The 16,447-nt window shown below is 46.2% G+C and overlaps 1 protein-coding gene across 4 annotated transcripts in view; it reads left to right on the top strand.

The window, feature by feature from the left end:
• Nucleotides 1-16,447, top strand: part of tbc1d32 (TBC1 domain family, member 32) — a 252,709-nt gene that overhangs the window by 140,009 nt on the left and 96,253 nt on the right. The window lies entirely within an intron of this gene.

The following is a 16,447-nucleotide window of genomic DNA, read 5'->3' on the forward strand; positions in this document are numbered from 1 at the left end:
GTCTCCAACCTCCCTTTCCTTAAATTTATCATTACCACTCAGCTCTCTACTGGTCTCTTACGCTACTTTCAGATTGAATCCATTCAGTTTGGATTCATTGCACTGAGGATAGTCAAAGTCACCAGGAGCATCCTTGTGACGGCTACCATTGCACTCTATCTTGTTCGACCTTCTTGGCCTTTGATATGTTCAATAACCCCAGCCTCCTCCACTGCCTTTCCAACAGTGGTCCACCTCTGCGGTGCTGCTTTCATTGTCTCCATACCTACCTGTCCCATTGTAAACAACACAGTTGCTGCACTGGCTTCTTTTCCTGTGCCTGCACAGTCACACCTGACATGCTCCAAAGTTCCATCCTTGGCCACTCCTATTGCTTATCTACATGCCGTCCCTTGGTAACATTATTTTTAAGCACGGGTCAACTTCTATATGTATGCTTGTGAAATGATCTTGCCGCATCCTGCTTCCTCAAGCTTCTCCAGTTCTAGCCTGTGCCTTTTGATCATCTGACTCTTGTTTCCTGTGATTCTCCATTCCCCCCCCCCCACCCATGTGCCGCCATCAGTGGCAGAACTTTCTGCCATTTCTGCCCTACCCTCTGGAACACCCTTCCTAATGCCTTTGGATGTTTTACTACGTTAAAGGTGCTATTCAAGTTACTGTTGCAGCATCAAATATTCTGTCTAGTATGACTTAATTCAGAAGCATTGCCCTGATAATATATTCAGCTTCTATTACTCCAGTATAATACTTTTATTTATGGTATGAAAATGTCCTTGTTTGGGTTTGTCATAGATACCTTCTTGGGTTCAGTGGCATCAGTTATTGCTGTAAGCGATCTCAATGGGAGTTGAATGTCACAGGTCCTATATCTACTTGTACGCCAGTTGGACCCAAAAGTGTAATGGTGAAACTCCCTTGTAATCTGGACTGGATCGCCATGACTTTTGCATGTGTATTTCTTCAGTCTCTCCAATGGCAGAGCATGTTAGCATTAGATGAGGCTACGTTTGGTTCAAATTATAAGATGCTTTATTCAACAGTAAGGTGAAACATGCAGAGGAATAAGTATGATAACAGTCACTGAGTCCAGTTGCTACAACTTATGTTTGTGTATTAATGCAAAATAAAGAACGTATGATGCTATCCCACTTAAGTGGAGCATCTTAATGAATCTCTCTGCATTCTATGCTACCACCCAGGGCAGAAACTCTCCCTATAGTATCCAGTCTTTTCAACCTTACCACAGCAATTCGCTGCCTGATTGACTTTTTGATGTCTGTTTCTTTTTTGAAAGCCTGATTCCCAAAACTGACTATCTCCCAAGAGCAGAGACCTCTAGTCTAAGTTGGCAATGACTACTGCTGAATTCAAATAAATAGAGTTATTGCAGCAACAATGAATAATGAGTGTGAGCAGTTGCTGGAGTGTCAAATTATTTTTCATTGTCTCCAGGATGTTAGGCTTCAACCGAGCAGTCGAAACCTACTACATGCCTGCCAGCCCTGCTGTCCTGTAAATTTAACCCCTTTAAAACAAACTTTAACTTAAAAGCACATTTTAAAATAACTCATATCTAGATCCTTTTGGTGGAAAAAGAATCAAAAATCCAAAAACGTGATAGTTCTCACAGACTGTAGTCCATAGCTGGAGCACTGTCTGATATCATAGTAGGTGCAGCACAGGAGGAGGCCATTCGGCCCATCGTGTCTGTGCCGGTTCTTTGAAAGAGCTATCCAATTAGTCCCATTCCCCTAATCTTTCCCCATTGCCCTGTAAATTTTTTCCCTTCAAATATTTATCCAATTCCCTTTTGAAAGTTACTATTGAATCTGCTTCCACCACCCTTTCAGGCAGTGCATTCCAGATCATTACAACTCATTGCGTAAAAAAATGTTTTCTCTTGTCACCTCTGGCTCTTTTGCCGATCGCCTTAAATCTGTGTCCTCTGGTTACAGACTCTTCTGCCACTGGAAACAGTTTCTCATTATTTACTCTATCAAAACCCTTCATGATTTTGGACACCTCTATCAAATCTCTCCTTAACCTTCTCTGTTCTAAGAAGAACAATTCCAGCTTCTCCAGTCTCTCCGCAAAACTGAAGTCCCTCATCCCTGGTACCTTTCTAGTAAATCTCTTCTGCACCCTTTCTAAGGTCTTGACATCCTTCCTAAAGTGTAGTGCCCAGAATTGAACACAATACAGCTGAGGCCTAACCAGTGTTTTATAAAGGTTTAGCATAATTTCCTTGCTTTTGTACTCAATGCCACTATTAATAAAGCCCAGGATCCCATATACCTTTTTAACAGCCTTCGCACTTGTCCTGCCACCTTCAAAGATACACCCCTAGGTCTCTCTGTTCCTGCACCCCCTTTAAAATTGTACCATTTAGTTTGTATTGTTTCTCCTCATTATTCCTACTAAAATGTATCACTTCACACTTCTCTGCGTTAAATTTCATCTGCCATGTGTCTGCCCATTCCACCAGTCTGTCTATGTCCTCCTGAAGTCTGTTACCGTCGTCCACATTGTTTACTACATTTCCGAGTTTCATGCCATCTGCAAACATTGAAATTATACCTCCATACCCAAGTCCAGGTCATTAATATATATCAAAAAGAGCAGTGGTCCTAATACTGACCCCTGGGGAACACCACTGTATACTTCCCTTCAGTCATAAAAACAACTGTTCACCACTACTCTGCTCTGTCCCTTAGTCAATTTTGTAACCACGCTGGTGCTGTCCCTTTTAATCCCATGGACTTTAATTTTGATAACAAGTCTATTATGTGGTACTTTATCAAATGCCTTTTGAAAGTCCATATGCATAACATCAACCGCACTACCCTCATCAACCCTCTCCGTTACTTCATCAAAGAACTCAATCAAGTTAGTCAAACATGATTCGCCTTTAACAATTCCGTGCTGACATTATTAGCCCATTCTGTTCCAAGTGCCAATTAATTTTGTCCCGAATTATTGTCTCTAAAAGTTTCCCCACCACTGACGTTAGGCTGTCTGGCCTATAATTGTCGGGTTTTTCCTCTCCCCTTTTTTGAACAGGGGTGTGACATTTGCACTCCTCCAGTTCTCTGGCACAGTCCCCATCTCTAAGGAGGATTGGAAGATTGTGGCCAGAGCCTCTGCAGGTTCCCCCCTTACTCCCTCAGTAGCCTAGGAAGCATCCCATCTGGGCCGTGTGACTTTTCTACTTTGAGTACTGCCAATCTTTTAAGTACTTCCCCTTTATCTATTTTTATCCTATCCAGTATCGTGACTACTTCCTCCTTTACTGCTACAATGGCAGCATCCTCTTCTCTAGCGAAGACGGATGCAAAGTATTCATTTAGTACCTCAACTATGCCCTCTGCCTTCGCAAGAAGATCTCCTTTTTTGTCCCTTATTAGACCCACCCTTCCTTTGACTAACCTTTTACTATTTATATGTTTTTAGAAGACTTTTGGTTTCCCTTTTATGTTAGCCGCTAATCTATTCTCAAACTCTCTCTTTGCCCCTCTTATTCCCTTTTTTAGGTTTCCCTTTTTTACTTTCTGTATTCAGCCTGGTTCTCTACTGTATTATGAACCCTATATTTGTCATAAGCCTCCTTTTTCTGTTTCATTTTAATCTCTATAACTTTAGTCATCCAGGGAGCTCTAGCTTTCCATGCCCTTCCTTTCCCCCACATAGGAATGTGACTACTCTGTACCCAAACCAACTCCTCCTTGAAGGCCTCCCATTGTTCAATTACTGTTTCTCTTGCCAATTTTTTATTCCAATCCACCTGGGCAAGATCCCTTTTTAACTCACTGAAATTAGCCCTCCTCCAGTTTAGTATTTTCACAATAGATTGCTCCTTGTCCTTTTCCATAACTATTCTTCACCTAATGATCACTGATCCCCAAATGTTCCCCCACCGAAATATGCTCCTCCTGCCTCACTCCATTCCCCAGAACTAGATCCAGCACTGTTTCCTTCCTCGTTGGGCTGGAAACACACTGTTCAAGAAAGTTCTCATGTACACATTTCAGGAATTCCTCCCCCTCCTTGGCCTTTACACTGTTACTGTCCCAGTCTATATTGGGGTAATTGAAGTCCCCCATTATCACACTATTGTTCTTGCACTGTCCTTTTTTTTTAGAACAAGTGGCAATGTAAACTTTTCTTCCACAGACAGAATCTATTTATTACAAATAAATTCTTTGGAAATCCTTCCCTTTCAAATTCATTACTTTTGAAAATGTGGTCTTCTCTTTTTTAAAAAAAATCTTTGAAATGGCCACCTTCAGCATCAACTTCAAGCACTGTTAAGCACACTCAGACCTTTACTGTGGCCGACAGCCATGACAATTGTCTCCAATGCCCCCTCAAAATATGAAACGTCTGTGAAAGCTTTGTTGTTTATACCAAGTGCATCTATCTCCTCAGACTACAGGGTACCTACAGCAGAAGATTAAAAAGTCCCATTGATTTACCGAGCAAAGGACAACTCCATCCCATTACTTGAATTTTAAAATTAAATTAGCGGTTCCTATTAAAGTGCTACCTTCTGGGATCACAGGGAAATATCACAACAAAAGAGTCACAATTACCTGTGAGCACTTTAGCATAAGAATCTGCATAGATTTAGGAACATTGTTCCCTAAATGGTCATAGTATCATAAGGTTTAGATTAGCTATAGAAAAAGACAAGGAACAATCCAGAGTAAAAATACTTAATTGGAGGCGGGCCAATTTCAGTGGGTTGAGAACGGATCTGGCCCAGGTAAATTGGAATCAAAGATTGTCAGGCAAAACTATAATTGAACAGTGGGTGGCCTTTAAAGAGGAGATGGTTCAGATACAGTGTAGGTACATTCCCATGAGGGGGAAAGGTAGGGCAACCAAAGCCAGAGCGGCCTGGATGACGAAAGAGATAGAGAGTAAGATGAAGCAGATAAAGGGGGCGTATGATAGATGTCAAGTTGATAATATAAGTGAGAACCTTGCTGAATATAGAAAGCTCAGAGGGGAAGTGATAAAGGAAATAAGAGGGGCAAAGAGAGAATATGAGAATAGACTGGCACTAACATAAAAGGGACCCCAAAAGTTTTCTATAGGCATATAAAAATAAATGGACCAGGTACATCACAAAGTTCCACATGAAAGGTTATTAATTAAACTCATAGTTGTGAGGATATAGGGTAAACCATTGGAATGAATAATAAACTGGTTGAAGGGTAGGAAATAATGGGGATGAAATTGGTCTTCGGCAGTCGTGCAGAATGGGCAATAACAAATTGGCAGCTCGCTTACCACCCCACTCAGTGACTTCTACTGACCTTGGAAAGGGCACAGTGCAGATTCATCAGAATGATACTGGGGCTTAAAATGATGAATTATGAGGACAGGTTGCATAAACTCGGCTTGCATTCTCTTGAGTTTAGAAGATTCTAGAGTGATCTAATTGAGGTGTTTAAAATGATAGAGGGATTCGATAAGGTAGAAAAATTATTTCCTCTGGTGGCGGAATCCAGAACAAGAGGACACAATCTTAAAATTAGAGCTGGACATTTAGTATGAAATCAGGACGCACTTTTTCACACCACACAGGGTAGTGGAACTGTCTCCAAAAGATTGTGGATGCTGGGTCAATTGACATGCGATCGCGTCGGAAACGGTAAGTTTTATTCATGCGGGTTTGCCACGCACACCTTCACCCCCCACTGCCAACCTGCCACCATTGCAAAATCAACCCCATAGAGTACTAAAGCAAGGAGATTATGATGAACCTTTATAAAACACTGGTTCAGCCACAATTGGAGTGTCTAATTCTGTGCATGCACCGCACTTTAGGAAGGATGTGAAGACCTTGGAGAAGGTGCAGAAAGGATTTACTAGAATGGTTCCAGGGAGGAGGGACTTCAGTTACGTGGATAGACTGGAGAAAGCTGGGGTTGCTCTCCTTAGAGCGGAGAAGGTTGAAAGGAGATTTGATAGAGGTGTTCAAAATCATGAGGGGAGTAGATAGAGAGAAACTGTTCCAATTGGTGGAAGGGTCGAGAACCAGAGGACACAGATTTAAGGTGATTGGCGAAAAGAACCTCCCCCCAACTGCTCTCCACGCGGTCGCGGCTCTGCGGGTGCGGCGGGAAATTTAAATCACTGATCTCCTGGGCTGCTGGATGTAGCGCTCGGGGGTAGAACCCCTGACTCCAGGACACTCCCGGTCATTTTGGGAGGGTTGGGAACCCTATGTCTGAAGCAAGGAAAAAAGACCAGGAGGAAAGATAGTCAGGAGAGTAAGAATTACAAGAAAGCTGTAAGAAAGTAAAACATTTTAAAATAGATTTAAATTCACAAGTAAAAGATCTTCCTTATCGCCTTTACTTGCATATACCAACATGGCTGATGCAAAGGCATCTCTGAGATTTAGCTGTGCCACTTGGTGGCCAGAGTATGCAGTTACATGCAAACGCGACCATAATTTTTTACGATAAATTCTCTGTATACTATAGCAGTTATTTTTTTAAATCACATTTCAAGTTGAAAATCCCTATCACGGGCATAACAGTACTGCAAGTAATTGTTGACATTTTTAAAATGAGTTTTCACATTGACAAAGTCTGACATTTTGGGATGGAATGTGCAACCCACTCAGCATTTTAATATGTATAGTATTATATTAAAAATATTATGCCTGCATGTATTTCCTGTCAACTTTTGTCATTATAAATTCTTGCAGCGCTATTACTGTCACAGCATGACAAGTTAATTTATACAGTTTCCATTATAAATATGTTCATAAGGATTTATAAATGTAATGATTTTATAAAGGGGGCTGAATATCGTCTGTGTGCAATGGTCCAATTATCCCTTGCCCTCTAACCCTACTCCACCTGTAGTCTACACTTGGTCTTTCTTTACTCTGTGTGGAATAAATAGACATGTGTAGAGAAGGAATGGCATATTGTAGATTTTTAGTAGTTATAGCTATTGCCCGAGCTCTGCCTGTCCCCAGAATACGCTGACTCTCCTGGCTCTCATTGAAGCAGGTTTCGATATCTCACCCCGTGTTACCCCATCTTCTGCCTTTTCGGCAGCAGCCATCGTCGATATATTTGATTGTCAGCTCTTTTTTAGTTTGATTTATTTGTCCTGATCACATTTGGAAAAGTATTTCTTAGACTATCCTGTTTAAATTACATAATCCTTCTAATGCCATCAGAGAGTTAAATAGGCCAGGGAAATTCTGTGGATGATAACCTTTATGTGGCAGTTTGTTGTTTAATATTCAAGGATCTTGTGTCTGGTCATATTTAGGGTAGCTGCTCAACTGTTAGTTAATTTCTATATTCCAAGGAAGTATAATTAAGCTGTAACTACGCAAAATCTACAATATGTCATTGCTTCTGCTCACATATCAAATTATTATTTGATAATTCCATTTGGCAGTTTATCGGCTGAGCATGGTCTAGTGAAGTGTTTATTCTACCAATTTCCAAAGTGAGGGTACATGATATAATCAGTAGCCATAGTACAGTAACTAAGGTTCTCTGCTCGATCCCTGGGCTTTCTACAAATTACCTATGTATTGGGCAGGTAAGGTCATGCTCTGAGTCATAGGGAGTCACTTATAGGAGTAGTCTGAGACGCTATGCGTCAGAAAAATATCTAAGCCCTAATTTTCCGATATTGAAAAGATTGGTGTTGAGCTGCCCACATCAGGCGTCCCCATACCAGTAACTCGGGGCAGGCTATGGGAGTCCCTTCCTGTAATTTGCATAATTTACTGGCATATGAAAAGCTTGCACAGAAAGCTTGGCTGCTGCCACCATTTCAGTCTTTAACATGTTTCAAAGATTCATCTAAATAGTCAGCTCCAAATACTTTTATCTCACACTGAAGTTATTCATGTTTTCTCTAAGCTCTGCTCGTGGTTCACGGTTTATCGCCTGACTTTTTCCCCATCAACTCACTGGTTTTGCAAGGCTCTGTATCTTGTCCCTATCAATAATCTCCTGCAGTCATTGTACAATCCTATCCACTTTTGCTGATGATTCCTCAAAAATTATGAAACTCAAGCTATACAATCTAGAAAAAAGGCAAGTGAGGGACCTCATTAAATGTAAAATATTAAGTAAGATAGACAAGATACGATCAAGAATATCATTTTGTAAGAGTAGAACATGGGGAAATAAATTTAAATTATTTTTTAAAAATCAGTATTAGGAAGAACTTCTTTACTGAAAGGCTAATAAATCCATCAAATGAATTGCCAAGCAGGATAGTGGAGGGAGAAACTTAAGGAACTTTCAAAATGCAGCTAGATGCTTTGGTTAAAGAGTTAAAGCAGTAGTGGGTGATATTAAAAGGAAAAAAACAGTCTTTCCTCATCCTTGATTTTTCTTGTGTTCAAAATTCAATGTCCTTCAGAGTATATAGCCATCTTTCCTCATGCAGTGCAATGGTAGATCACTACACATTGATCTTCTTTCTGTTCAGTAGACTGTGAAAATTATGTTTCTTTCACTTCTTCAAAGGCACAGCAGAGCTGATTTGCATTACTCTAATGCCTCAGGAGCGTCAGTATGAAAGATGCGGTAAACTAGAAACTTGGGTGAAGACTTGTAACGCTGGGTGTCTGCTCCCATTCTGAACTCCTAGTTGCATTTTTTGCCTAGTGCATGGCTGAAAGGCACTGCTATATAAATATGAAGTTTTCATCAAGGTTATGATACTATTATGACCCAACTTCATGGTTTTGCAACATTTGCCGCAAGTTAGGACAAGGCTGCACACATCTAAACACGGTGCCACAAAATCTATAATAGCACCCTGTGATACAAGAGTGGATTTACATAGAATTTACAAATACACTGACTTTTAATTTACAGCTTCTAACTCAATGCATTTTCCAGATATCTAGCATTTAAAAATACTTAGTGATCTTGTCACCTGCAACCTGTCAACGGCATAAAGTCACCTGAGGGTTAGCAGACCCCATTGTAGGAGTGACAAGGCATCTGGTCTGAGGGAGTGTGCAGAAAATGGCCCTTGGATCTGCCACCACTCCAAGGCTGTCTGTATGCTTTCAATTCTGTGCACCAGCACCCCACCATGCAGGATATGGACTCCTCCACACATTGCCATGTTTACAAGTTTAACATAACTTCTTTGCTTTTCAATTCTATCCCTCTAGAAATGAACCCTAGTGCTTGATTTGCCTTTTTTATGGCCTTATTAACCTGTGTACCTGTACCCCTAGGTCTCTTTGCTCCTCTATCCCGTTTAGACTCTTATTATGCAAGCATTATATGGCCTCTTTATTCTTCCTACCAAAATGCACCACCTCACACTTACTATAATGAAATTCATTTGCCAATTACATGCCCATTCTGCAAGTTTCTTAATGTCCTCTTGGATTTTGACACATTCTTCCTTTGTATTATCTACACCCCCAATTTGGTGTCATTCGCAAATTTTGAAATTGTACTTCTGATTCCCAAATGCAAATCGTTAATGTAAATGGTGGACAACAGTAGTCCCAGCACCGATCCCTGGGGTACATCACTTCCCACCTTTTGCCAGTCAGTGTAGCTACCCTTAATCCCTACTCTCTGTTTTCTGTTTTGTAGCCAGCTTGCTATCCATTCTGCTACCTGTTCTCTGACTCCACATGCTGTGACTTTAGCCATGAGTCCACAATGTGGTACCCTATCGAAAGCCTTTTGAAAATCGAAATATATTACATCTACTGCATTACCCTTGTTTACTCATTGTTACTTCTTCAAAGAATTCCACACTCAAGACAGGGCCTGGGCTGGCTCCTTGGAGACAAGGGATCCCCCTGCAGACGTGGCTCATGACACCAGTGAGTAACCCCACCAACGGCACAGCAGCAGTACAACCAGAGCCACATCACCACCAGATCTGTCATTGAGCAAGCCATAGGAATGCTGAAAATGTGCTTCAGGTGCCTGGATGGATCTGGGGGAGCCCTTCAGTACTAACCTGCAAGGGTGTGCAGAATAATAATCCTGTGTTGCATCCTGCACATCATCGCTCAGCAGAGAGGCTTACAGGTGGAGGAGCTGGAATGCACTCATGAAGCATCCTCATCTGCCAGCAACATTGAAGAAGAGGATGAGGAATTTGAGGACAAGGTGGAAAATGAAGATGGGGAACCCATCAGCAGAGCAGCGGCGCACATTGCTGCCCGTGGTGCCAGGGATTCACTCTTCTCATAATGAGATCTGCAAATTGAAGAATGTGAACTACTCAGACAGTCTGGAACAACCATCACCATCAACAACCCCCCCCCCCCCCCCCACCACCACCGTTTGCACAAGACAGTTCTTCAACCACGCATACATCCATTGGGTGGCATCATGGGCCCAATGTTAGCAGGGCTGCGGGTTCTCGGCGGGGGGGCTATCTGGTGCGTGGGTAACGCGCCCGGTGAAATTAGTCAGTTTCCCGCGCGATTGTAGGATCCAATCCACTAATTGGATGCACTTACCTGCTCCTCCGGGTTCCCCACTGCTGATCTGCGCGACGGGCGGGCTGCGCATGCGCAGTAAGATCTGTCAGCTGGAGGCGCTCTATTTAAAGGGGCAGTCCTCCACTGACAGATGCTGCAACAAATAGCAAAAATTACAGCATGGAGCAGCCCAGGGGGAAGGCTGCTCCCAGTTCAATGATGCCTCACTCCAGGTATCAATACATGGGGTGAGGAGGAGGGGGAGGACAGAGATGTTCCTCCCAGCGTACGGGAGGAAGCGGCCTGCCTCTGCCACCAGGAAGGCCTGGCTCGAGGTGGCAGAGGAAGTCACCAGCGCAACCAACATATCGCCCACCTGCATACAGTGCAGGAGGCGCTCCAACGACCTCAGTAGGTCAGCCAAAGTGAGTACACGTAGTCTTTCCCCTACACTCCGTCTGCCACATCACTGCCCCCGCCCCACATCTCCTTCAGCACTGCCAACACAACTCTGTCACATCACCCCTCATACCCACTCAAACCTCATCCTCATCTTACCTGCACCTACTCACCTCGCCAGTACTCATCCCGCCAATACCACTCAACCCAATCCTCATACAATCTCATGGCTCTCTCTCATACTCACCCTCTCGTGCATCTCTTTCACGGCCAGCCTCACTCAACCTGCCACTACCTGTGCTGCAGCCACAGGGCATGCATCACATATGTGCAGTAGGCAGCGTAAGGCAAACGTGTCGTGAGCATGAAAGGGATGCACAAGGGTGTCTGAGGGTTTGTCATGGGTGTTACTTCTATTGAATTTCTGAACAACTCACATTACATATTATATTGGCACCATTACTGCCATGTCTTCGCGAATCCTGTCTGGTTTGTGCAATAATGCCCTCTCCTGGGTATCACTATGAGGACCCACAACTGATGCCACCAATTGTGTCACTGCAGAGTGGGAGTAGGTGTATTTGCAGGGCTCTTTTGCGCAGACGACTGAGAGACATCGGCGATGTCCCCGATTGCACCCTGGAAGGATGTGGAGGAGAAGTTGTTGAGGGCAGTGGTGACTTTGACAGCGACAGGTAAGAAGATGGTGCTCAGGCCAGCCAGGAGCAGCTTGGCATGAAAGAGGCTGCAGATGTCCACGACTACATGTCGAATGACTCTGAGTCTCCGTGTGCACTGCTGCTCAGAGAGGTCCAGGAAGCTGAGCCTCGGTCTGTGGACCCTGTGGCAAGGGTAGTGCCCTCTGCGACGCATCTCTCTCTGCGGTAGCCCTCCCTCCTGCTGTACAGGTGGATGTGTCACAGCACTCTGTTGTGGAGCTCCGCGTGTCAGAGGTGGACGGCGAGGCTGGTGAGGCTGGTGATGCTGTTCGCCCTCCGAGGAGGTCATGACTGCAGTTATGGCGGCCCCCATCCGCAGGATGTTCATCTGAGGAGGTCCGCAAGGTAGGTACATGTCTCCGGACCCCGGGGTAAGTGCGGAGGTTGGTGACTTTGACTGTCAGGAGGAGGGTGGTGGAGGCCAAACTTTGTCCCAAGTGACAGAGTGGCCTCCTGCAATGGGTGAGGGTCTCCCCCCACCACCCCCACCCCGACCTGTCAAATGGACCTTTGCAGCTGCCACAGGCTGACAGCTGCAACACGTCCATTTGACCTGGGAGTGTTTCCCCCAGTGTGGGAAACAGTCCCAGTTTGCTCTAAAATCCCACATAATCCTTTAATCAGGTCAGTTAATGACCTGAAATACCTAAATAAATACCTTCAAGTGGAACCCCGCTGGCTTTAATTGCCTGCGGGATTCCCACCAGCGGGGGCTGCGCGCGCACGCCGGCGCGTCAGCAGGGAACCCGGAAGTGCGCGGGTTCGGGGCGGGCTCCGGTACCATGCCGGGATTCTCCGATTTTCGGAGCCCCCCCGCCAGGAACGCACCTGATAGCGGGTACTAAAATAGAGCCCCATGTCTTGGCATTCACGATGAAGCACATGAAAGGGCGATTTCACAAAAGGGACTCAAGAATGGGCAAGACGTTGCTGTGATGGTGAGAATGATAACATTTAATGTGGCATGAACAAAAAACAAATATAAATTAACAACATGACATACCGTCAAACACCCTTGTACGTACCCATGGTGAATTACAAAACCTTAGCCGCCTTCTTCCTAGCGCTTCTACGTGGTGCAATTCCTGTGGCTTCAGCCGGGGTAGTGGCAAATTGCTTAGATTCATGCCCCGACTGATGAGTTGCTCTTGGCCTACGCACTCTGGGGTTTGGAGCCCATAAGGGCCCTGCGAAAGACTGTTCCACCTATTCCTGTGCAGCTGCAGTCTCGACTATCGGGAGAGGTGGCAGCATTACAGGTACTGGTTTAGGTGGGGCAATGGATGAGAGGTGAGGGCACTTTGAGTGGAGTCCCCACTTCCATGACCACTTTTGCCATCATCCCTCTCCTGGGCCAGTGCAACATCACTCCCGCCGCATTCTAAGGCCATGGCTGTAGTATCTGTCTGCCTGTTTAAGGCGGCAGACATGTTGGCATCCAGAGTGTACACGGCCATTGTCATGGCTTGCATGGACATAAGAACATAAGAAATAGGAGCAAGAGTAGTCCATACGGCCCCTCGAGCCTGCTGCACCATTCGATAAGATCATAGCTGATCTTCGACCTCAACTCCACTTTCCCGCCCGATCCCCATTGCCCTTCATTCCCCTAGAGTCCAAAAATCTATTGATTTCAGTCTTGAATATACTCAACGACTGAGCATCCACAGCTCTCGGGTAGAGAATTCCAAAGATTCACAACCCTCTGAGTGAAGAAATTCCTCCTCATCTCAGTCTTAAATGGCCGACCCCTTATCCTGAGACTGTGACCCCCAGTTCTAGACTCCCCAGCCAGGGGAAACAACCTCTCAGCATCTACCCTGTCAAGGCCCCCTCAGAATCTTTTATGTTTCAATGAGATCACCTCTCATTCTTCGAAATTCCAGAGAGTATATGCCCATTCTACTCAATCTCTCCTCAAAGGACAACCCTCTCATCCCAGGAATCAATCTAATGAACCTTCGTTGTGCTGCCTCCAAGGCAAGTATATCCTTCCTTAGATAAGGAGACCAAAACTGTACACAGTACTCCAGGTGTGGTCTCACCAAAGCCCTGTACAATTGTAATAAGACTTCCTTAGTCTTGTACTCCAACGCCCTTGCAATAAAGGCCAACATACCATTTGCCTTCCTAATTGCTTGCTGTACCTGCATGCTAACTTTCTGTGTTTCTTGTACAAGGACACCCAAATCTCTCTGAACACCAACATTGAATAGTTTCTCACCATTTAAAAAATATTTTGTTCTCCTATTCTTCCCACCAAAGTAAATAACCTCACATTTCTCCACATTATACTCCATCTGCCACCTTCTTGCCCACTCACCTAACCTCTCCACATCCCATTGCAAACTCTATGGGCCCGAATTTAGCAGGCCTGCGGGTTCCCAGCGGGTGGTCCTCCGGGAGCGTGGTCAACACGCTCGGCGAAATTAGTGGGTTGCCCACGCGATCGTAGCAGGCAACCCACTAATAGGAATCAATTACCTGCTCCTCCGGGGTCCACGGCGCTGGCCTGCGCGTCGGTCGGGCTGCGCATGCGCAGTACGATCTGTCAGCTGGAGGCTCTCTAGTTAAAGGGGCAGTCCTCCACTGACAGATGCTGCAACCAATGGGACAAATTGCAGCATGGAGCAGTCCAGGGGAAGGCTGCTCCCAGTTTAATGATGCCTCACCCCAGGTATCATCAGATGGGGTGAGGAGGAGGGGGAGGACACAGATCTTCCCCCCGGCGGGCGGGAGGAAGCGGTCTGCCTCTGCCACCAAGAAGGCCTGGCTCGAGGTGGCAGAGGGGGTCACCTGCGCCACCAACATATCGCCCACCTGCATACAGTGCAGGAGGCGCTGCAATGACCGCAGTAGGTCAGCCGCAGTGAGAACACGAAGTCTTTCCCCTACACTCCGTCTGCCACAACACTGCCCCCACCCCACATCTCCTTCGGCACCGCCAACACTATTCTGTCACATCACCCTTCATACCCACTCACACCCCATCCTCATCTTACCTCCACCTACTCACCTCGCCAGTACTCACCCTGCCACTAACACGCAACCCACTCCTCATACAATCTCATTGCTCCATCCCATACTCACCCTCTCGTGCATCTCCCTCACGGCCAGCCTCACTCAACCTGCCACCACCTGTGCTGCAGCCACAGGGCATGCATAACATATGTGCAGTAGGCAGCGTAAGGCAAACGTCTCGTCAGCATGAAGGGGGTGCACAAGGGTGTGTGAGGGTTTGTCATGGGTGTTACCCATATTGAATTTCAGAGCAACAAACAGCACACATTATATTGACACCACCACTGCCATGTCTCCGCGAATCCTGTCCGTTGTGTCCAATAATGCCCGCTCCTGGGTATCACTATGAGGACCCACCACTGATGCCACCCATCGTGTTACTGCAGAGTAGGTGCAGGTGTATTTGCAGGGCTCGTCCGCGCAGACGACTGAGAGACATCGGTGGTGTAGCCGGCTGCACCCTGGAAGGATGCGGAGGAGAAGGTGTGGAGGGCAGTGGTGACTTTGCCAGCGACAGGTAAGCAGTTGGTGCTGGGGCCAGCCAGGAGCAGCTCGGCATGAAAGAGGCTGCAGATCTCCACGACTACATGTCGAGCGAATCTGCGCCTCCCTGTGCACTGCTGCTCGGAGAGGTCCGGGGAGCTGCGCCTCGGTCTGTGGACCCTGTGGCGAGGGTAGTGCCCTCTGCGATGCGTCTCTCTCTGCGGTAGCCCTCCCTCCTGCTGTGCAGGTGGGCGTGCAACAACACCGTGTTGGTGGGCTCCACGTCTCTGCGGCGGACGGCGTGGACTACGAGGCTGCTGGGGCTGGTCATGCTCTTCGTCCTCCGAGGGTCTCCACACACCACCCAACTGGCAGGTGTTGGTCTGAGGGGTTGTGCAGGGTAGGTGTGTGGTTCCTCGGACTGGGGCTGCGGTTTCGTGTCGGTCTGTCCTCTGGCTTGGCGGGGGGTGGTGGAGGGCAGGGGTTGCCCTATGTGACGCGGTGGCCTCCTGCGTGGGTGAGGGCTCTCCCCCGTGGAGCGCACCTTGGCACCTGCCACAGGCTGCTGGCTGCAACACGCCTGGTTGGAGGGAGACTGTTTCCCCCAGTGTGGGAAACTCACTGCCTTGAACCGAAAATCCCACACTTCCTCTTTTGACAGCTGCTTCAGCTCATTAACTGACCACAACGAGCAAGGTAAGTACTCTCAAGTGGAACCCCGCTGGCTTTAATTGCCTGCGGGATTCCCACCAGCGGGGCTAGCGTGCGCAGCCCCGCACGTCAGCGCGGTACCCGGAAGTGGCTGGGATTTCGTCGTGATCCAGTCACGTCACCGGAAATCGGGATTTTCGGGGCCACCCCGCTGGGAACCCGCCGGAAACACGATCCTAAAATCGAGCCCTATGTGTCCTCATCACAGCTTACTTTCCCACCTAGTTTTGTATCGTCAGCAAGCTTAGATACATTTCACTCAGTCCCTTCATCTAAATCATTAATATAGATTGTAAATAGCTGAGGCCTAAACACTGATCCTTGCAGCACCCCACTAATTACAGCCTGCCCACCTGAAAATGACCCGTTTATCCCTACTCTCTAAAAGCTTGTGATTTCAAATAAAGCTGTTGGACTATAACATGGTGTTGTGCGACTCCTTACATTTGTCCACCCCACTCCATCACCGGCATCTCCACATCATAATCATGTTATGATTTTCTAAGTGCCCTGTTACCACTTCCTTAATGGATTCCAAAATTTTCTTCGACGACTGATGTCAGGCTAACTGGCCTGTAGTTCCCTGTTTTCTCTCTCCCTACTTTCTAGAATAGTGGGGTTACATTTGCTTCCTTCCAATCCACTGGGACAT

This window comes from Heptranchias perlo, chromosome 5, assembly GCF_035084215.1.
Source record: "Heptranchias perlo isolate sHepPer1 chromosome 5, sHepPer1.hap1, whole genome shotgun sequence".
NCBI lineage: Eukaryota > Metazoa > Chordata > Chondrichthyes > Hexanchiformes > Hexanchidae > Heptranchias > Heptranchias perlo.